The sequence below is a fragment of the Acomys minous genome (genome assembly GCF_964271855.1).
Source record: "Acomys minous genome assembly, chromosome: 10".
In the NCBI taxonomy this organism is placed as follows: Eukaryota; Metazoa; Chordata; class Mammalia; order Rodentia; family Muridae; genus Acomys; species Acomys minous.
This window is the reverse complement of record NC_140491.1, coordinates 1,452,362-1,475,000: the sequence shown is the minus strand read 5'-3', so window position 1 is coordinate 1,475,000 and position 22,639 is coordinate 1,452,362. Positions and strand designations below refer to the sequence as shown.

At 38.4% G+C, this 22,639-nt stretch overlaps 1 protein-coding gene across 3 annotated transcripts in view; it reads right to left on the bottom strand.

The window, feature by feature from the left end:
* Window positions 1-22,639, bottom strand: part of COX7B2 (cytochrome c oxidase subunit 7B2) — a 104,773-nt gene that overhangs the window by 24,262 nt on the left and 57,872 nt on the right. Inside the window, exon 1 of one of the 3 annotated variants that reach the window (XM_084798651.1) lies at window positions 7,514-7,661. The exons of the other annotated variants lie outside the window; for them this stretch is intronic. The gene's annotated coding sequence lies outside the window, so the exon portion shown is untranslated. Of the gene's footprint in view, window positions 1-7,513; window positions 7,662-22,639 lie in introns of those variants that run through there. 3 annotated transcript variants of the gene reach the window in all.

Here is a 22,639-nt window from a genome sequence, read left to right as displayed (position 1 = left end):
AGTACAGCAGATTAAAATCAAGAGAGCCAGGGAGAAATCAGAAAATCCAACAACAGGTCAGATGTTGAGCTGAGTGAATTATGAAAGACACGAAAGTTCTACTACCCATTAAAGTGCCTCACTAGTTTCTATCAAAATCCCCCTCTATGTAACAAGCTGCCTTTTAAGTTCTAATCATGTGGTACGACAGCAAATGACCATATGGGTAGTATGATCCTTAGTGCAAGACCTAGAAACTTCTAGTCAAAATTGAGTAATGTAAACAACTCCATGACCCTGAACAGAGTAGAAACTTTTCTTGCCTTATTTTCTTCATATGCATACAAAACAGTATTGTCTATATTGGCCTGCACAGCTCCTGGGAAGCTATTATCTACAATAGATAATTATGCTAGGAAAACTGAGTGTCTTAAACAGACTAAAGATAATGCACATAAAGTGAGACTTTAAACTATAGACGTTCTAGAAGGATAGAGCTGGCAAGATACAACAGCTGGCATTAGTCTGGACAGTGATATTTTGGTCATTACCTCAAATGTGTGAAGAAAAACTAAAAGAAAACAGAAGTACACAAAATATAGATAAAAGAGACTGCTTCAAAATAAGAAACCACCTGTTCTGTGGAGAAAATTTCTCCAACTATGTATGGTGTGTGTAAGTATCTGCCACAATGTAACAGTAAACAGTTATAATTACCCAATTGAAAATGAGAGAACAGCCAGGCATTGGTGCATGTCTTTAATCCCAGCACTCAGGAGACGGAGGCAGGAGGATCTCTGTGAGTTTGAAGCCAGCCTGATCTGGCTTCAAGTAAGATCAGGACATTCAGTGCTGTTACACAGAGGGGGTAGGTGGGCTGAATAAACTTATTTTTAAAGAAGCCACATAAATACTTTTTTAATTAGTTTTCCATCACTGTAAGAAATACAGTACTTTACAAAAGGAAAAAGGCTTATTGGTATTAAGTAAACTATTTCAGAGTTTAGGCCATGGCCATCTGGCTCCAATATTTGGGACCTACAGTGAGATGGAACTTAATGAAGAGGAGTTTGTGGTACAGCAAAGCAGTTCACTCATGGTGCAGAGAAGAATACAAATTAAGACGAAGGGGTTGGGTCCCTAAAATCCCCTGTAAGTCATGCCCTAAAAACATAACTGTCTTCGTCAGAACCTGTCTCCTTAGAAATCTTCTAACTCGTCCGGACCGTACTGCAGGCTGACAGCCACACAGACAAGGAACATCCTTTATATAGTCTTCAGATCCACACAAAATATGTCCAAGAAGTATATTTTGAAAGTGCTCAAAATCAATCATCAGGGGAAATGTGAATCAAAATCATAGCGAGATAGAGCCACACTCCCATAAGGATGGCTATTATCAAAAGGATAAGAGGAAAAGGACACATTTGCATATCATGGTAGAAAAGTAAATTGATGTAGAAAACATTATGAGAGGTTCTTATAAAATAACAAATGCACTCCTTAGCATGGATATAAAAAAGTGAAACGCCTTAAAGACAAAGCTAAACTTGTATTGTTCAATTGCAGCAGTTTTTACAATGTCCACTGAGTGTAATTAACTTATATGTTGTTAAATACATAAGGCATAAGGCCAACAGTGCATATACACACACTACTCCCAACACCACCAGTACCACCACCACCAACAAAACAAATATGTTTCGCCATAAAATAATAATTTTGTATCACAAAACTGAAGGATACTCTGCTAAGTTCAAAAAGCTAAACACAGGACATATTATCTCATTTATATATGCAATCCATAGATTGAAAGCTATAGAAAAACCAGTGTATAACAGTAGTTTTTCACGGCCTTGATGTGAGAAAATGGAAAAATGTTCACTTGAGGACACACAATGTTAGTCATAAGGCTAAGTCCAGAGTGAAATGTACAGGGTACTATATTATATATTAAAACTTGCTTAGTATAAATAATTTTTCCCAAGATATATATTATTTTATTAATTTGTTCTTGTTACATCTCAATGGTTATCCCATCCCTTGTCTCCTCCCATTCTTCCCTCCCTCCCATTTTCCCCTTATTCCCCTCCCCTACTACAGTTCCTGAGGGGGATTTCCTCCCCTTGTATATGCTCATAGGGTATCAAGTCTCTTCTTGGTAACCTGCTGTCCTTCCTCTGAGTGCCACCAGGTCTCCCCCTCCAAGGAAAATGGTCAAATATAAGGCACTCAGATATTCCACTCCTTGGAATATACCCAGAAGATGCTCCAGCACCCAACAAGAAAATTTGCTCCACCATGTTCATAGCAGCCTTATTCATAATAGCCAGAACATGGAAACAGCCTAAGTGTCCCTCAATAGAAGAATGGATAAAGAAACTGTGGTACATATACACTATGGAATACTATTCAGCTATTAAAAACAAGGAATTCCCGAAATTTGTGGATAAATGGATTGAGCTAGAAATGATCATAATGAGTGAGTTAACCCCAGAAGCAGAAAGACTCAAATGGTGTATACTCACTTATATCTGCATATTAGCCCAAGGGGCATGTCCCATGAAAGCCTTCAAGTACCAGGAAATTGGGACAGGGGGGAGGACATCCTTTTGGGACTCTAGATGAGAGAAGCATGGGAGAATGGCAAAGTAGAAGGATCCAGAGGGTCCTAGAAACCTACAAGTAGAACATTATGATAGGCAGATTTGGGCCCAGGGGTCCCGCTCAAACTAAGGCACCAGCCAAGGACAATACAGGCTGTAAACTTTAAACCCCTACCCAGATCTAGCCAATGGTCAGAACATTCTCCACAGTAGAGTGGAGAGTGGGATATGACTTTCTCACGTATAAATAATTTTTAAAATATTTATTTATTTATTATTATGTATAAGACGTTCTGCCTGCATGAACCTGTAGGCCAGAAGAGGGCATCAGATCACTCTGCGGGTGGTTGTGAACCACCATGTGGTTGCTGGGAATTGAATTTAGGACCTTTGGAAGAGCAGGCAGTGCTCTTAACCACTGAGCCATCTCTCCAGCCCCATTAAATTTTGCCATCACATACAAATAAGAATGGTAAAGTCTTTTATGATTTTGCTGATTATCTTGACAATAGTAGTGATTTTGTAATGTCTCTATATAATACATACATATACATATCAAAAACATACACACACATTAATTATATTTGAAAAGAAAACTCTAGGTCTGGGTTACCTCATTTAATATACCTTTTTATAATTGAATTTTTCTTTACAGCTGAATATGTGCATGTGCACCACACTTGCATTATGGGGTCAACTGCTGAAGGACATTTAGGTTGTTTCCATTTGGGGGGGTATTGTAAATATGACACCTACAAACGTTAATGAGAAAGTATTTGTGGATTAAGCTGGTAAATCCTTTGGACATGTGCCAGAGTGGTATAGCTGTGTTATATACTAGATTTATTTTTAGATTTTGAGGATGTTCCAGTACATTTCCAGAGCAGCTGCACCAATTTACATTCCCAACAACAACAACAACATTCACCACAACCTCACCATCATTTGTTATCAGTTGTTTTGTTGCTCTTAGTCATTCTGAGAAGGGTGAAATGAAATCTCAATGTTTTAATTTGCATTTCCATAATTGCTAAGGATTATGATCAGTTTTTGAGGTGTTTCTTTGCAATTTTTAATTCCTCTATTTAGAATTCTGCTTAGATTCTTTAGCCCAGTTGTTAATTGTTTCAGTTTCCAAAATAACTCCTGTAATAACGTAACAAAAGTGGTAAACAATACGAACAAAACCAAAGGAGAATGGGCATGGAGATACTCGGAATTCTGTATAGTTTGGAATAGTGTTTAAGCAAAGCCTGAGCAGAAATGTTCAGGTCACAATAGAGTCAACCACCTGGGTGTCTGGAGAAAGGTTCAAGCAGAGACAAAAACCAAAGACAAAATTCTTGGAGCAGAGCAGGCTCTCTGTATCCCATAAACATCCCGGACCAGTGTGGCTGGAAGGGCAGTAAGCAGCACATGTAGGCAGAAGTTAGAGAAGACACAGACAAGGTGCAAGGAGCAAATTAATAGCAACAGAAGAGTGTTGCTCTAAGTGCTGCAAAGGTGTATGCCCCACCCCTCGAAAGCTTTGTTGAAACCTTAGCACCCAATACACCTCTAGGAAGGAAAGAGATCAAGAACCACCACGCATATGAGATTGTACTCTTACAGAATCCTAAAGGACCTTTGTCCTTCTACATAAAAACAGGGCAACGAGTGTGGTCTTTAAACAAGGATACATTCTGTTACAAGAGCCAAAACAGTTTATGACACTCAATCAGAAATCACTGCAAAGTAATGAGCAGAGGAACAACTCACAATTAAAACCTACGTTCCACACCAACTGCTCTGTGCAAAAAAGAAAAAAAAGAAGATAAAAGATAAATCAAAAGAACTGGAATACAGACACTTCTACTTGACATTTTATTGGCCAAACCTAGTAAAACATATGCTTAAACTGAAGAATAGAGAAACAAAGTACATTCCTCCTACAAGGAATGCTAGGCACACTACAACAAAGAGTTCACAATAATGTTCCAGGGATACAGGATGAATGAGAAAAATAACAGAATTTACTCACTTGTATTTAAATTTTCAGGACCAGATGAGTTCATCAAACAAGCCAGTACAGAAAGAAAAAATATTTTACCATTCGATTACTAGAATGATGAGTAAATGAGGCCAGAAAGACCTGAAAAGAGGCTAGTGGTGAAGCAGATGAGCACAAGAAAAATCTTCTGGGAGACAAAGAATGAACTTCCAGAAAAAGATAGTGTCAGAAGGTCAATGACTCGCTCATTATGACCATTTCTAGCTCAATCCATTTGTCCACAGATTTGGGGAATTCTTTGTTTTTAATAGCTGAGTAGTATTCCACAGTGTAAATGTACCACAGTTTCTTTATCCATTCTTCTACTGATGGACACTTAGGCTGTTTCCATGTTCTGGCTATTATGAATAAGGCTGCTATGAACATGGTTGAGCAAATGTTCTTGTGTGCTGGAGCATCATCTGGGTATATTCCAAGGAGTGGAATAGCTGGGTCTTGAGGAAGCCCTATTTCCATTTTTCTGAGATAGCACCAGATAGATTTCTGTGAGTTCACCCAGAAGCAAAAAGAGTCAAATGGTATATACTAACTTACATTGAGACACTAGCTCAAGGGGCATGTGACATGAAAGTCTTCACATAGCAGGAAAGTGGGACAGAGGGGAGGACATTCTATTGGGACTTTAGGTGAGAGAAGCATGGGAGAATGGGGAAATAGAAGGATCCAGAGGGTCCTAGAAACCTACAAGAAGAACATTATGATGTGAGGATCTGGGTCCAGGGATCTTGCTATGGCATCAGCCAAGGACAATATAGGCAGTAAACTTCGAACTCATACCCAGGTCTACCTGACGGACAGGACATTCTCCACTGTTGAGTGTACAGTGGAGTCTGACTTTCACACCTACTCTGATGTCACATATTTGACCATGTCCCCTGGATGGGAGGCCTGGTGGCACTCAGAGGAAGGATAGCAGGCTACCAAGAAGAGACTTGATACCCTATGAGCATATACAGGGGGAGGTAATCCCCCTCAGTCACAGTCATAGGGGAAGGGAGTAAGGGGAAAAGCGGGAGGGAGGGAGGAATGGGAGGATACAAGGGATGGGCTAACAATTGAAATGTAATATGAATAAATTAATAAATTATTTTTTACAAATTCTATGACTAGCTGAGCTGGATGAAAAATGTGTTCTGCGTTTAGTAATAGTAATACACAAGCCTTTAGACCTGCATATTTAATTGTAGCAAAAGGAGTACAAAGTCTGAACCGTTTCAAAAAAGAAATAGTAGGAAGGAAGGGGAGAAGGGGAGGGAAGGGGAAAGGGAAAAATAAGGGGAAGGAGGAAAGAGGATGGGAAATGAAGAGAATGAGAATAAAAATGAAATTAGTCAGCAAAGAGAAATAATAAAATGCATATGCTCTCTGATTTTGGAGTCATCCAACAGAAAAAAAAATCCAGAAAATTATCAGTCTAAGGCCACTAACTTTGCTGAAAGGAATCCTGATAACAATGGAGGCTCTGGTTATCAGGGACTAAACCCAGCTTTTCTAAGTAGCATAAGATAGTACAACTGCAAGGCAGAGATTGTACCATGGTAGAGCTATACATAACAAGGCATAGATAGCCATATGACTTCAAACAATATGAAATGTCTCAATACCAACATTCCATCAGTAACAGATGGACATGGCACTGGAGTTTATTTTAAAAGGTTGAAAAATAAATATCTACTTGCTGAGCACGGTAGTGCATGCCTGTAATCCCTGGACTCGGAAGGCAGAGGCAGGCAGATCACTGAGTTCGATGGCAGCTTGGTCTGCAAAATGAGTCCAGGACAGCCAAGGCTACACAGAGAAACCCTGTCTCAGGAAAAAATATACCTATTTTTCTCCAAAATATGAGTTCTATAAAAGCATTTCCATTTTTCTTTTTCCTGTACTTATCTCTGACATATAGTAAGAACTCAGTAAATGTAGAGCGAGAGAGATGGCTCAGCAGTTAAGAGCACTAGATGCTCTTCTTAAGGACCCAGATTTGATTCTCAGCACCTACACAGTTACTCACAACCATCTGTAACTCTGCTTCAAGGGTAATCCAAAGCCTTCTTCTGGCCTCTGCAGGAACCAGGCATACATGTGTTGTAACAGACACACAAGCAGGCAAAACACACACATCACATACACATAAAAGTAATAAAATTTAAGACAAATAATTCAGTAACTGCAATATTTTACTACCACCACCAGTTAATTTTAACACCACTTTAACGCAAGGAATTTCTTTGTAACTAAGATTAGGGTTGGGGATGTAAAAGTGCAGTTTTAAAATTAAATCTCATTAATAGTTACTTCAAAATGTCAGGATTATTTTTAAAGGTTATATGGTCACAGCAATAACATTTCATATCACTGTTTCTGTTCACATCTCTCCTAAAGGAGAAATACTATACAAATATCTCACTACAGTCATTAATTTTCCTTTATCAAAATACAATAATAAAACATTGTAAAAACCAGTTTTCCTTTCCAATTTTTTACATTATAAGTATTTACTCCCCACAGCACTTAAGTTATACATAAATTTGGCAGATTTTCGGCTTCCTTATTTTCTACAACATCCAACCAAGATGTTCATAGATAAAGAAAAATAAACACTGTATATAAAATTCAATTATGAGTGACCTACTTAAATAGTTTCCCCATGCTACTCTCAAATTAAAAAATAAACATTTAATGTTAATGCATGAGATGAAGAATATAGAAGCAGTAGATATTTTTAAATATAGCTTATGCCGTGAATATATAATCACGTAAGTTGATGATCCACTGAATAATTTGATATATCAATTAGCACTATCAGCATTAAAGTATCTGCTAGTATTTTTAGCATCTATTACTGCAGCTAATAGAATAACCAATGAGGCAAAATCTTCACCTTAGGAACTCAGTGGCGGCTCTTGATGGAAGGCAGCTTTCTGTGCTGTTAGCACTGTTCCGATATGAGAAAGAAGCTGTCCGAGTGTCCCAGCACCACAGGTTCTTTATCCCTTCATCAGGACGCTTAGATTGTTTCTTTATCTTGGATATTGCAAACAATGCTGTGATGAATGGGGAGGGCAGATACTTTTAGAAAGGTGGTGATTTTATTTCCATTGAGTAGATGGCCAGAAAGGAACCTACTGGATCATATGAACACTCTATTTTTAAATCCTCTATGTGCCCCATGCTGGTTTCCACAACTGTTGTATCAATCTACAGTTCCCCTCTCTCCTTACTCCCATCAACACCTTTTACCAACTCTTCCTTTTGGCAACAGCAATTCTGAGAGAAGTAAGGTATGGAATGTAATTAACAAAAAAATACTTGAATGCACAGAATTAATGAGTAGTGGCAGTTCATTTATCATAGGATGAGTGGGGAAGGGCTACTTTTCCAGCTTCGGGCCGCCTCAAAGTCTCGTTCTGTTTATTAGCTGAAGAATGATGGATAAGTAATGATTAATTTCCTGGTATCACTGTAGAATGTTATTTTATAGTGCCAATGTGATTCATTGAAAGATTATGAAATATAGTGCTCTCACACTTCATTTGTATACTTGGAGACATTAACTATAATTCAAACTTCCATGAGTTTACATGCCTTATATAAAAGTGTATTTCTAGCTTCTGCAGCACACTTGACTTGTGGGAAGCACTTATTATTGGTTGATTTGGATTTGAAACAATAAATGGGATTAAAAAAGAAATTAAGGACACAACCCTTTACAATAGCCATAAATATAAAATATCTTGGTGTAACTAACCCACTAGGTGAAAGGCCTGCATGACAAGAATTTTAAACCTTTGAAGAAAGAAGTTGAAGAAGATATCAGAAGGTGGAAAGATCCCCTGTGCTCTTGTATCAGGATTAACATAGTAAAAATGACCTTCTTACCAAAAGCAATCTACAAATTCAATGCAATTCCCATAAAAAATCTAATAAAAAATCTTTACAAACCTTGAAAGAACAATACTCAATTTCATATAGAATTAAAAAAAAAAACCAAGATAGCTAAACAATCCTATACAACAAAAACCTCTAGAGGTATCACTGTTCCTGATTTCAAGCAGCACTACAGAGCAATAGTAATAAAAACAGCCAGTTGATCAACAGAATAGAATCTAAAGCCCAGAAGAAAACCCACAAATCTACGGACACTTGAGTTTAACAAAGAAGCCAAAACTATACAATGGAAAGAAGAAAGCTTGGTGGTCTAATGGGATATCTGTATGTAGAAGAATGCAAATAAATCCATATCTATTACCCTGCACAAAACTCAAGTGCAAGTGGATCAAAAACCTCAAAACATAAAACTTGATACACTAAATATGATAGAGGAGATAGTGGGGGAAGAACTCTGAACTCATCGGCACAGGAGACAACTTCCTAAACAGAACATCAACAGCCCAGGCTCTAAGATCAAAATAAGACCTCATGAAACTGAAAAGCTTCTGTAAGGCGAAGGACACTGTCAACAGAACAAAACAACAGCCTATAGACTGGGGAAGACCTTGACTAACCTTATATCAGATGGACAGTGGCTAATATTCAAAAAAGAACATAAGAAATTAAACACCAACAAACCAAATAAACCAATTAAAAGATGTGGTGCAGAGCTAAACAGAGAATTCTCAACAGAGGAACACTGAATGGTCAAGAAACACCTAAAGAAACCCTCAAGATCCTTAGTATTCAGAGAAATGCAAAGCAAAACCACCGTGAGATTCTCTCTTACACCCTTCAGAATGGCTAAGATCAAATTCTCAAGGGACAGCACATGATGGACGGCAAGAATGTGGAGCAAGGGGAACGCTCCTCCATTGCTGGTGTGAGTACAAACTTGTACAACCACTTTAAAAATCAATTTGGTGGTTTCTCAGAAAACTGGGAATAATTCTACCTCAAGACCCAGCTATATTGCTCCCAAAAGATGTTCCCCCATACTACAAGGACACTTGTTCAAGTATGTTCACAGTAGCTTTATTTGTAATAAGCCAGAAACTGGAAACAAGCTAGCTGTTCCTCAAAGAATGGATAGGGAAAAGTGTGGTACATTTACACAATGGAATATTATTCAGCTATTAAAAACAATAACCATGGAATTTGCCAGCAAATAGACTGACCTAGAAAAATAATCAACCTGAGTGAGATAACCCAGACCCAGAAAGACACACATGGTATTTACTCACTTACAAGTGGATATGAGCCATAAGTACAGGAGAGCCATACTACAATTCATAGACCCAAAGAAGCTAAGTAAGATGTGCCCAGTGGGGGACACGTGAGTATCACCCAGGAGAAGTAAAATAGGCATTGTGGATGGATGGATGGATGGATGGATGGATGGAGGGAGGGAGGGAGGGAGGGAGGGAGGGGACGGGGTGGGGGAGAGAGTGGGTAGGAGAGCAGCAGGGATCGAGTTGGGGAACGACAAGGGGGGAGACTACTAGGAGAAAGAATTGGCCTCTGTGGTGTGAGCACCTCTGGGAGGAGCTAGAAACCTGGTACAATAGAAACTCCCAGGAATTTATGCGGGTGACTCTGGCTACGACTCCTAGCAATGAGGGGATATGAAACCCTGAAAAGGCCATCTCCTGTAACCAGGCAAGTCTTCTAATGAAGGGACTGAGAAACCAACCCAGCCACAAAACCTTATATTCACAACTTGTCCTATCTACAAGATGCACAGGAGTAAAATATGGATCAGAAAGTGTGGGTGGGGCCAAACAATGACTCCCTCCATTTGAGACCCATGCCAATAGAAAGAGCCCATCCTTGACACTATTAACTTTATTCTGCTATACTTGCAAATAGAAGCCTAGGAACTGTCATCTGAGAGGCTTCACCCAGTAACTGATGAAAAAAGATGCAGAGACCCAGAGCCAAACATTAGGTGGATTTTGGGGAATCCTGTGGAAGAGGGGAAGGAAGGATTGAAGGAGCCAGAGGGGTCAAGGACACTACAAGAAAACCAACATAATCAACCAACCAGGGCTCATAGGAGTCACAGAGACTGAACCACACACCAGGGAGCATGCACGGGATGGGCCTTGGCTCTCTGCACATATGGAAGAGTTATGCATCCTAGTCCTCATGTGGGACACCTAACAGCAAGAGCAGGAGCTGGCTCTGACTCTGTTGTCGGACTTTGGATCCCTTTCCCCTAACTGAAAGGCTTTGTCTAGCCTCAGTAGAAGATGATACTATGCCTAGCCCTACTGCAACTTGATATGCAGGGTTGATAGCCATCAGAGGCCTCCCTTTTTCTGAGGAGAAAGGCAGAAGCAGGAACACAGGGAGGTGAGTGAGTGATGGAAGAGAGAGGGACTGGGAGGAGAGAAGGGAAGCTGTGATCAGAATTTAAGGGAAATAAATAAATTATTTGACAATTTTCTTTTTAACAGTGCAAGGTAAGTACAGAGAAGTACTGAGAGACACGGTTGGTTGTGGGATGCAAGGGAGACTTTACTGAGAGCAAATATCTGAGCTGGGAACTCTGAAGGGAGAGACTGAGGGAACCTTGATATGCAGAGACCTGAAGCCTGCTCAGCCTGACCTTGTGAGAGATTGTAGAGGGATGCCACCCTACATGGGTTATACTTTCTGTTTATGGCGATTTCCCTTAGACTGCACAAAACCTTATGGGCTTTTTCTTATCCAGTCTGTTACAATAAAATGTATCCATTCAGCCTAGGAAGCCAATAACTGACACAAAAAGACTGAAACATAATTCAAAACTGTAAGCACTACACTGGGCAGAATCTAAACTTCTCCCTTCTTAACAATAAACTAAAATAAACTACTCTAATCCTCATAATCTACATATATCCCAAGCATGTGCCAATCTGATCCTCAGAAGCTTCTCTCCACCTTAACTGTCAATTCTCGGCTCCTCCCCATCTCCAGGAAGTCCCACCTCCCACTTCATGTCCTTCTGCCCAGCTGATTGGCTAAACCGAGCTTTATTGACAGCTGTTACATACACTCAAGATATTCCTCCACATAGTCCCTGGCCATCCATGTCATTTCACTATTCAAAGTGCATATAGTCCTCCCTCATTCAGTTTCTTTCAGATGACTGTGTCCCATTCCTGCTTCCTCTGGGAATAGTGGGAATAGTTTCTTTTTGTATAGTGTTGTCTCTCTCCCTCTCTCTCTCTCTCTCTCTCTCTCTCTCTCTCTCTCTCTCTCTTACACTTACACACACACACACACACACACACACACACACACACACACACACACACTATAGGAATGCTCAGAGTGGGAGAAATACTCTTTCCAAGGGGTCAGGTCCCTATTGGTTATCCAACAATAAGTGGTCAGCCCTGAAATCATATATATGTATGTATGTGATGTATGTGTATCACATATGTAGACATACAAGTAATGCTAAATGGATTGGGAAGGCTGTATTTATAATATTTATTATATATAATATATATTTTCCTTATATATTATATATACCATTTCTTTGTATATATTTTTCTTCTAAAATGTCATAAAAATTAAATATGATTAAAGCAAAGGTATGATAAAATAACATTTTCATGAAATGGCAAAAAAACTAATATTAATTCATCAATAACATAATCTTGTAACTTTTGATGCAGCAGATCACGAATGATCCATAGAACACCACTGCGTACTCTCGGGCTACAGCGAAACTTAGCTGTGGAGACTACCATTCCATACAAGCATTCTGCTGACACAGCTGCTTTTTCCAAAATCTTGTTTGTTCTATTTTCTGATAAAGCTAAAGAGTTTTATCAGAAGTTGAACGTGGACTAGAAAAACTTTACAGGACTTCAATTCAAGGTCGGTGACTCCAGTAAGCACTTAAAATTTGGGAGGTTTATCAGCTTATGTATGGACTATCGGTGCTATTTCCTTTCTCTTCCTTCAGTGTCTTTTACTCAGCTGCCTGTAATACCAACAGATGAGATCAAAATACAGGTGAGCTCAAGAAAGACAAGTAGGCAAGCATTCAAATATCACGACAGAGCTGATCCACACTGGGCCTCCTTCCTCCTATGCTACTGAAGAACTAAAACAGCCATCACAGAAAGAAGAAAGAAAGAAAGAAAGAAAGAAAGAAAGAAAGAAAGAAAGAAAGAAAGAAAGAAAGAAAGAAGGAGAGAGAAGGAAAAAACAAAAAGGAAAGAAAGAAGGAGGGAGAGGGGAAGGGAAGTGGTGGGAAGGAGGCTCTCAGAACAAAAGCAGTATCTTTAAAAATGCTTTCTATTATTATTGAAGATATTTGTTTAGTGAACAGATCTTTTTTGAATTTTCAAATTCACTGACATATAACTGCTAGCCACCACAGAAACCTAAAATTTCTGATAGGTCACTACTATTTGTTGATATTAACAATGCCCTGAATCACTGAGGAGAAAAATTAAAAAGAGTAAACAAAATTATGTATTTCAACTGATAAAAAGGGAAAAGAAATGGATTTTTATCCAAATGAACCACTGAAGTTTTATTCTTAAATCTTTCACCTTTCCAACTCAAGCTACCTGAGCAAAGAAGAGTGATCAGGATTGGGGCTGTTTGCTGTTGCTGTTGTTTGGTTTTAGTTTTTAAAATATGTTATCTCTTTCACCGCTAGAACCCCTGAATCTGTTGCTATAAAGTAATCAAAGTTATACTTTAGGGGAAAGGTTAATTTTATAGATACAATTAGAGTTTATTCTGCTAGCACTCAGAGATTTCAATGTGGGTGACACATCTCAGAATTTTAAAGTATAATTTGATATAATGAAAATAACATTATTTTGAACAAAAAATTGTATCACTGAAGAGTTAAATTCCAGGCTTATTGTCACATTTCCACTTCCTCTTTCCCCTGTAAACAAGAAATTCCATTGTGAGATTCAATCCATCTCATAAAAGTACTCCATTTAAAGCTAACTTATGCCTGAAATTGTAACTCTTTGTACCATTTGCCCAAAATTTTAAATAGAAGTAACATCACCAGGCACATGACATTTTATAATGCTAAGTAAATAATGTTAATTTGAACAAAATGAATTGATTTTACATAGATTTTTTTAAATGTGAAGCTTGATTGCTCTTAGCATTTCTACTTATCGCATTAGTATTATATTCCAACCATTTTCTGATAATTTCAGAATCTCCTTGGATTTGCTTTGAATTTTACTGAACTGTGATCCCAACCCAGTTACAAAGGGACTAGAAGATTCCATGATCCAAAGTGGAGTGCAGCTAAGTTTTCTGACACTCAGTTCAATATAGCAAGATCTAAACCCATACTGTCTTCTTCTTCCTATACAATGCTACTCTTAAACTTTTTTATTAAGAGCACAGTTATGCTAAGGGATTTCTTTGGAAACACAAACACATGCAGAAATAGCTGCCCTCTCACCCAGGCACCTCTTCCCATGCAAAGTGAAGGAATAGGAGAGTCTATCACTGCTAATCCTCTTGCCTAAGTGCTGTGGTTTGGATTTGGTGCTTTCTGGTGTTTTCTCAAGCGTCTACTACATGCTACAGGGAAAAGATGGCATTTTGATTTTGTATTCTATTCATGTGTGTGCACACGCATGCACTGATACCATCGCAGGTGTGAGGAAGCCAGAGGACAATTTGAAGGATTTGATCCTCTACTTCTAGTATGTGGGTTCTGGTGACTGAACTCCTAACATGAGGCTTGGGAGACTGACAACTTTTACCTGTGGAGCCAATTCACCAGCCATATTCCACCACTTGGTAAATTCTGGTTTTGACTGAAATACAACATGGCTCAGATAAGTACAGAGCTAAGGAGGGTGTTTTATGTTTATGAGAGATTTACCTGCCTTATGTGCACCACATATATTCCTGGTGCCTTCGTGGTCATAAGGATCCCTAACCCTGAGTTACAGAAGGTTGTAAGCTGTTAAATGGGTGCTAGAAATCAAATCCAAGTTTTCTGGAAGAGCAGCCAGTGTTCTTAACTGCCGAGATCCCTCCCTCTAGCATTCCAAAGAGGATTCTGAATCCTCTAGGTAATTAATACACCAGTAACTCTATTGTTCCTAATATCTGCATATCAGATACTGAGAACTATACTACTGAACTTCAAAGGCCTTCTACCTCTGGGTAATTACTTCCTTCAAAGGTTAAAATTCCATCATTAAATCTTGACGTTTACATAAACATTACAAAACAAAAATTCAGAGGATGCCTTTAAGATATTAGATATTGAGATTGTTTTCATATAAGTAGGTGTGCTAATCTGGTCCCTTTATGAATTGATTCCCCCAAACTAGTATTTCTGAATGCTGATCCAAGTAAGAGAGAGCTACATACCAGCTCCAAGCTCCTACAAATGCTACCATTAAGTCTCAACCATATCTAAGCACACACAACTGGGCCTGAAGTATCTCTGGTAGATAAGAAGGCTATCTGGAATCCCTGGCAACCGTACACACAATATGGGACTTTGAAATTATGGAGCAAAGCCAAAATGTTCCTTTATGTACCATCTGTTAGCATTTAGTAAAGACTGAATGTTTAACAATGCACAAATCACTGAGTTCCTGCACAACCTCCACTGTCTGTTAGCAACTGCTCAATAGCTGACCCACCAAGCTTTAAAATTGGCATTCATCATCAAAGCATTACACATGTGATCACTCCAAAAGTAAGCCTTGAAGCCAAAAGTAAGTTACATGGCCCAATTGACCATGGCCTCATCTAATTCACTGGTTTATCTCTCCTGGCTTGCAAATATAGTCCTGTGAAAGAGTTGATGCAATCAAACTGGCATAAAAGTTTGGGTGTAAGAGACCAAACTTAGTACCTTTTACTATTGCCTCTGGTTTCCCATTTTAACAAAGTATTGAAGATTTTGACAATGGCCAAGGGACTGATCCAAACTTTGCTCTAACATGCTCTAAATGTAGACTAAGGATACCTGTAATCTCAACACAATTAGGAGTTCAGGCCAGCTTCAGCTACATAAGGCAAAATCTCATTTTTGTAAAGGCAAAAATAAAAAAGGTTCAGGCACAATGTTAATATGACAAAGACCACCCTCAACTGACAGCTGACATCCTGCCTAACAGTGCAACAGTGCACCTAAAATGTCTTTAGATAGGTGGTTCCCATTCTAATCAAGTGGTTAAGCAGTGGGTGGAGCTACAAGATTCCAAAAGACTCTCCTGTGAGCTATGCTGTGCCTTAGGATGACTGCTTTGGAGGAGGAAATTTGCAAGACAAAACAAGGAAATCAGGTCAGGTAAGTTCCTGTAAGGTCTCTTTCAGCTTGGCTGGAGATTTTATAGAAGCAGGTTCTATGGCTCCTTTCACAGAACGTCATTTGAATGCTGAGTAAATTGTTTGTGTAAAAAAGAATGAAAGAATGTCATGGTATTCTTCACACTGCTTTTCTTCTGGCACAAGTTTCTAACTTTAAGTCAGATCAGCATGTTATTCACTTGACAAAGAAAGAGTGGCAGGCATGTTGCTGAAGTCCATTGAAGGAATTCCTGTTTTGCATCAGTTTTTCAGTTTTTGACTACAGCAGGGGCATAAAACCAGGCTTATGCACCTGTAGAAGTGCTTGGGTTATTTAGTAAGAGAAGTCTGAGGAAAGGAGGGCAGTGAGTGCTTAACTTATCCCCACAGCTCCCCATAGAGCCATGGGTGAGGTGAAGAGCTTAGAGTCGTAAAGCTGTGAGGAGAGGGAACTGGCAGGGAGTCCTATCAAAGCCTTAAGATAGACCATTTGAGTTCAAAGGTACCTGATGAAGCCCCCACAGGCATAGGAAGAAATAAATGCAGATGATCTATAAAATAATCCACAAAGTTCCTTAGCAGCCAGTATCTATGGCAAACAACTTTGTCTTGCTTAAGAGAACATAAATTCTCATTTTATTCTTAAGGAGTGTTTCCAATCGTCATATGGAAGGTTGTTATTCAATGGATTCTGATATTCTTGCAATCGTTGCAAAGTTCCCAAATTAAGGTATCAGTAATTTGAAGCTTCCTGGTAATTTCTCCATCTCCATCCCTTACCAGTAAAAGGGGGTGGGGGACTGGAGGGAGCATAATTACAGCTCAGAAAACATGAGAAATGAAATCATGTTACATTCTAGAGCAAGGCTGTCAGTAAAAATACTTATAGTAACAGTAAAAATTGTATTCATTATTATTAAAATTCTGACTTCTTTTCACTAGCCCAGTTACTGTGCTACAGTTGCCATGATACATTTTCTCATCAAATAGCTCAGTTCATTGGTCAGCTAAGCATCCCAGACTCTGCAATCATCTCCTTACAGTGTCACCGGGTTTGACACTTATCAAAGCTGAGCATATGTATGTCATTTGGCCACTTTCCCTGTGCTTTCCTATAATTGCTTTTGTGTCCTGGCCACAATTACTCTAGATTTCTTTTCTTGTTTCCCTTCCCTTCCAAGAGATAAAGTTTTTCACAGAGAAAGTTAAGGATAAATTCTTACCCTTCAATCTCTTATTATAAAAATCAGAATGAGACTTCCCAGTGCTATTTTCATTATTGAATATTCCTTTGGTGCTATTATGTGCTTTGAGCTAATAAAATGTCAGCAATTCCCTTAATAAGAACTAATATCTACATATTAAATGAATGCATGTGTAAACACACACGAATGTCACATATCTAAGAATCATGATATACACTGCAGACATTTTTACATTTATTATTTGTCAGAATTGCAATCCCACTAGGCGTCTACATCTATGAGTCATATTTTTGCAGAATGGACTGCTAACGGCAACACTGGTGAAAAACAAAGACATAAAAAACTGCAAATACAAGAGCCATACTCATTTTAAAATTAGTGCTTAGCTGATATTTTGGTGTAATTTCCATTTTCCTCTTGTTTGGTTCCACATTCGGCTTCACATAATGCCCCCTTGGCCACAATACTTCACTGACTTTTACCAAGTGTAAAGTCCATGTCCCCTGATCTACTAGTACACCTATATTTATTAGATCGTGTTCTAAAAACTCAATGTAATAAAATAAATATGCTTAGATATTTTCAAGTAAAGTCTAAATATTAAAGAGATGGGAAGCCATAAACTATCTGCTAGAAACCATCTTCACAGCCCTTATAACATGATCATTTGGGGTCAAAGCCTCTTTGTTTATAAATGCTGCTCCTTATTCATAGATCAAGATCTCTACATTTTCGTTGCATTTTACCCTTTTGATTCTTTAGTCATTTTGTTTGAAATGCAATTAGTTCCTTTTTGTTTTGTGCACAAGAAGGTAGAAGATTCTAGACTACCATGTTTCTGACTTCTCGCTTAAAGAAATGAATATGGACCTAAATCCAGAGAATAAAGTTCTATGTAATTGCATAGTGAACATTTAAATTAATTAAAGTTGGCTTAAAACCATATAATAAATGTACTCTCAGTTATATAATATTATGATTCCAACATACCAAAAATTTATTTCAATGTTTTAGACAAATAAGTGGTGAGACTGACCTCCTCTATAAAAAATAGGCCTTAATTCCAGGCTCCCAGCTAGAACTGTTGATACGTAGGCAATGCATGCAAAGTTTTATTTTATGTTGAGGCATAACTGATGTGCATCACTTTTGTACACATTGAATTTGCTGTTTAAAATCACATGTTTGTAACAAATAACTAGCGAATGTCTGCCCAGAAATAATTGAGTAAGCAACCAGTAGTCTATATAACATTATTAGCTAAATCTTAAAGTCAATTTAATAATGCCTTTTTTAAGGTCTTATTTTCTAAGCTCTTGGGTTGTTACTGACCCTGAAATTCAGCACGTATTTCAGATCCAGATTTCCACTTTGGTTTCCCTATGCAATGGAGTAATTTCTTCAGAGAAGATAAATAATAACTTGCTTTCTTATCTGAATTTAATTCACAGTGAAATGCAAATAATGGAAAGTACTCTATGATGTACCCCTTTAAGTGTATCTTTAATGTAATTATCTTCCATCAAAAAAACATAATCATATTGAATCAACTACACTTAGAACTCATTTCACAGTCATATATGTTATTATAACCTGCAATGTAACAATAAACAATCCTAGTTGTTAATAATTACATTATTGCCTTTTCTATTTTTTTTACTCTATTTTATCTATGTGCGTGAGGTTTTTGCCTGTATGTATGCCTGGGAACTACGTGCATGCTTTGGTGTCCACTGAAGGCAGAAGATGATGATGGATCCTCTGGAACTCAACTTATAGGTGATTGGGAGCCACCATGTGGGCATGGAAAACAAGCACAGATCTTCTGTGGGAACAGCCTGTGCTAGTAACAGTAGAGTCACCTCTCCAGCACCTTCCCCTACACCTGCCTTGGTATTTTATATGTTGTGCATCTCACATTTAGCTTCACCATACTTCTTCACTGTTCTGGCCAATAACATTTCAGTTTAACCTAACTGCTAATAAAAACTCTGAAAAAATTATAAAAAAGCGATATGCTTCTCATACCATACAGATGAAGAAATGATTCAATTTCATTCATGTGGCATGCCAAGAATTGATAAAAACACTATCAGTCTTACTTTCTTATCCAGGATCGAGGGAAGCATAATCCTTCTTGTTCTCTCATATTAAAAATATCCCTGACAGTATTGTTTGAGCAGAGGGTTCTTATCAGGGCTACAGAAAATGCATTAATGCTATGTGTACATCAGTTTCGTTAATGCCTAAAGAGTCTGTAATACAGTAGTTGTTTTAGCAAATAACACATTTTGCCTAGTAAAAACACTTACTGTATTCCTACTTCTATTTTGGAAAGGTATAAAATAAATACTTATAAAACATTTATCCAACCACAAGAGTAAATTTCAAAACTTTCTTTTTTATTCACAGACAGAAAATGAGACTTGTTGCTGTTGAGACTTTGAAAATAACTCCAAGTACAATAGGTGGCGTGGTTCTGCCTATGTCCTCCACCCAGCTATCTTCATCCAACCCAACAAAGCAATGAAATAAACATACAAATATATATGCAAAGTGCAATATTCAGTATATGATACAATTATGATAGCCTGAAATTTTCTCATAATCCTGAATACACATGAATAAAACAAAATATATCAAGTGCGCTGGTTTGAATAGATTTGGTCCCTGTTATGAATGAATATATTCAAGTGTTTAAATTCTTGACCCATAGGAAGTGGCACTCTTAGGAGGTATGACCTTGTTGGAGTTGGTGTAACCTTGTTGCAAGAACTGTGCCAATGTTGTGGAGGGCTTTTGAGGTCTCATATGCTCAAGCTCTGCTTGATGTGAGACAGTCTCCTCTTGGCTGCCTTTGAATCAGGATATAGCACTCTTGGCTCCTCCAGCACCATGTCTGCCTGCATGCTGCCATGCTTCCTGCCATGACAACAGTGGACTAAACCTCTAAGCTGTAAGCCAGCCCCAATTACATGTTTGCCTTTGTAAGAGTTGTCTTGGTCATGGTGTCTCTTCAGAGCAATGAAATTCTAAGACAACATGGTACCCAATGCCTATAATTATATGGTAGAACCTCAACTCATACTCTTTCTTCATGTATAGTGAGTTTCACCATTTGGTATATGCTTCATATATTCTTCCCCAGTTATCTGCTTAGGCTGATCTTTCTACTTAAAATGCATTTTCTCATGTCACTGCCTGTGTCTTTTGTCCTAGAATAATCACTGAAATGCCACCATGTTTCTAATTTTAAATTTAAATTGAAGTAATATTAGTTTTCTCTGAACTCCTAATATACTTTCAGAGAAATTCTTTTAAAAATATATTCTGTATCATAATTTTAATTGTTTTGTACTCATCTTGAAATCATTTTATTTTTGAAACCTTTAGTTTTACTTTCTTTTTAATGATGTATATGTCTTGAGTATACATATATACACAGGATTGCAGGTTCCTTGAAGGTCAGATGGGCTGGATACCCTGAAACTGGAAGCTATAGCTGGTTGCCAGCCATCTGCGATGACTGCTGTAAAGAGAAACCAAACTCAGGTCCTTTGCACTAGTCTATGCTCTTAACCACTGACCCATCTTTCCAGACCCTGCCCACAAGTTTTTTTTTCATTCCCTTGCAAAATATCTTATTAATTATAGAAACTCATTAAGTGCTGAAGATATTTAACATGAAATATTTAATTTCAAACACTGTTCTATGCTGGCTTTGGATGATTTTCCATAGGCAGAAGAGGCCATTTGCTATATACAATATCAGGCTGTAAAATCTTACAGATTTGATGCAGACTGAGTATTTGCTGAGTAGCAATTTCTTACAAATGGAAGCATCCCCACCTAGAGGGAGGAAAAGGGTCCCTTACACTCAAGAACCAAACTCACAAGTCCTGAAGAAGTGCAAATCACGAGATTCACATGTTCCCTGCTACCACCCCAGTTATAGAAGCAGTAAACAGTCCTGCAGAGAACTTTTTCCACTGGTAAATATGCAGTGCTCCAAACAGGCAGCATTTGTCAGTGTCCCCCAGACTGGGATAAGCCTATCTCTTAGTCAGTTTCTCTAATAACCTCTGCTTTTGTCCAACCTCTCATGGATGTTCCAGGGAGTAATTCCAATAAACCCCATTAGTTCGTCAAGTTGGACTTAGTGAGCTGTTATTTTGCTCCATATTCAGTGTCCTGTTCTGGGGTGAAAGAACATGTGTTCGTGTTTCCCCATCAAATGTCACATGATAATATTACATAGGTTACTGATTTGTTTTCATTGTAACCCAACCTAGATTTGAACTACAACTAGTGCTGTATAAGCAGGGACACGGAGGCTCCTGGTAGGGACTGCGGTGCCATGATGATTAACTAAAAATTCTACTTTCAACCTAGAAAAGTATCTGTGGGTGTACATCTAAGGTCTTTTTTTGAAGCACAGATATACTAAGATCCTCCCAATATACACTTTAGATTAGACAAAAGGAGAGGGAATATTATTGAGGCCCAGCGCTTTGAAGAGGCTGCTCAGACTGGACTGTGGAAAGCTAATAAGAGATAGAAATAGAAGGAAAAAAAATAGATGCAATATGAAAGAAGTAAAATTCACACCTCAATTATACAAATTAAGTGGCTTATTGATATGTTACTGCTGTTTATGACAATCTGTATCATTTGACTTGTGCATAAATGAAAAATAAGAATTACAATGGAAGTTGCATTTATTAAATATTCACTAAAGGTCTGTACTTAACTTGAGTATGGGATTTGCATAAATTTATTGTTTTGACAATCATTTGCAACATAAGTAGAAACATTTATTATGTCATTGTTTTTTTTAATAATTTATTCATATTACATCCCAACAGTTATCCCCTCACTTGTATCTTCCTGTCCCCCACCCTCTTTCACTCGTTTCCCTTCCCCTAGACCTCGGATAGAAAGGGATCTCCTGCCCCACCATATGATCACAGCCTACCATGTCTCATCCAGATAGCCTGCTTCCCCTTCCTCTGAGTGCCACCAGGCCTCCCTACCAAGGGGAAGTGGTCAGATAGGGAGCACCAGAGTTCATGTCAGAGGCAGACCCACCCCCCCGACCCCCACCTCAACCCCCGCCCAGCGCTCTCCCCACAACCATGGAGAACGAGCTGTTTATTGGCTAGATCTCAACAAGGGATCTAGGTTTACTGCATACATTGACCCTGGTTGGTACAGCAGTTTGTGCAGCCCACTCCTGCGTCCAGATCCACCAGCCTTCTGGAATGAGGAAGTTGAGATTTGGGCATGCTCACAGTAAAAATGGCCTTGTTAGTCTACAGCTCTCTAAGCCATGGCCTACCCACTGACACACGACATGCAAACTTGAGAATGCATTCAATGTTATTGTTCTCACCTTGCCCTCCTTTTCTACCTGCTCTGACTTGCTTTATTTAGAAAACTTTAATTATCTAACTACAGGTTCCAAAAACATGGAGTAAATAGACTATCAAAACTTGACCTTCTTGGAACCATTCAGAAAGGGAGGAGAATGTCTTCTGCCTATAGATTATAGTACCCACTTTTTATAAGATTCC